The 589-nt window shown below is 32.9% G+C and overlaps 1 protein-coding gene across 2 annotated transcripts in view; it reads right to left on the bottom strand.

Annotated features, from left to right (window-relative positions):
- Window positions 1-589, bottom strand: part of LOC107749415 (immunoglobulin superfamily member 21-like) — a 244,427-nt gene that overhangs the window by 242,647 nt on the left and 1,191 nt on the right. The gene's annotated exons all lie outside the window — the stretch shown is intronic.

The raw sequence follows: 589 nt of genomic DNA, 5'->3' as shown, positions 1-589 counted from the left end.
CTTTTCACGGCACTGTATATATATATATATATATATATATATATATATATATACAAAACACTGATAATATATATTTTGGGAATCCCTGGAACTATAAAATCTCAATGGATGTAGAAGAGTCATTTAGACACAGAATTATAATTCACAGCATGTCACAGCATGTCACAGTAATACAAAAAGTATTACCTAATTTCAAAATGTTTATGCAACCTTTTTTTCCATCATTTGCAAGCGAAAAGAAAATAGCCAGCAATGAAAAGTGCCACTAATTCAGTAACTCCTTTCTCAGTAAATAGCAATTTTCCTCCAGGTATCGGGCTGTTAGAGCATACAAGCTGAACTCTGTGGGATCATGTAACAAAATCAATGATCAATGACACTCTAAAGTTGTTTCAACCCAACTTTGGGTCAAATATGGACTAATCCAGCTGTTGGGTTAAATTTTCAAATTACATTTTTAACCCAAAAGTTGGGCTAGTCCATATTCGACCCAAAGTTGGGTTGAAACAACTCAGCATTTTTTTAGAGTGTACCACAGAAAATACATTATCCCATAATGCAACACTACTGGTTATTTTATACAGAGAGA

Source organism: Sinocyclocheilus rhinocerous, unplaced genomic scaffold, assembly GCF_001515625.1.
Source record: "Sinocyclocheilus rhinocerous isolate Xijiao unplaced genomic scaffold, SAMN03320098_v1.1 scaffold889, whole genome shotgun sequence".
Classification (NCBI taxonomy): Eukaryota; Metazoa; Chordata; class Actinopteri; order Cypriniformes; family Cyprinidae; genus Sinocyclocheilus; species Sinocyclocheilus rhinocerous.
The sequence above is the reverse complement of the archived record's forward strand: the minus strand, read 5'-3'. Positions and strand labels throughout refer to the sequence as shown.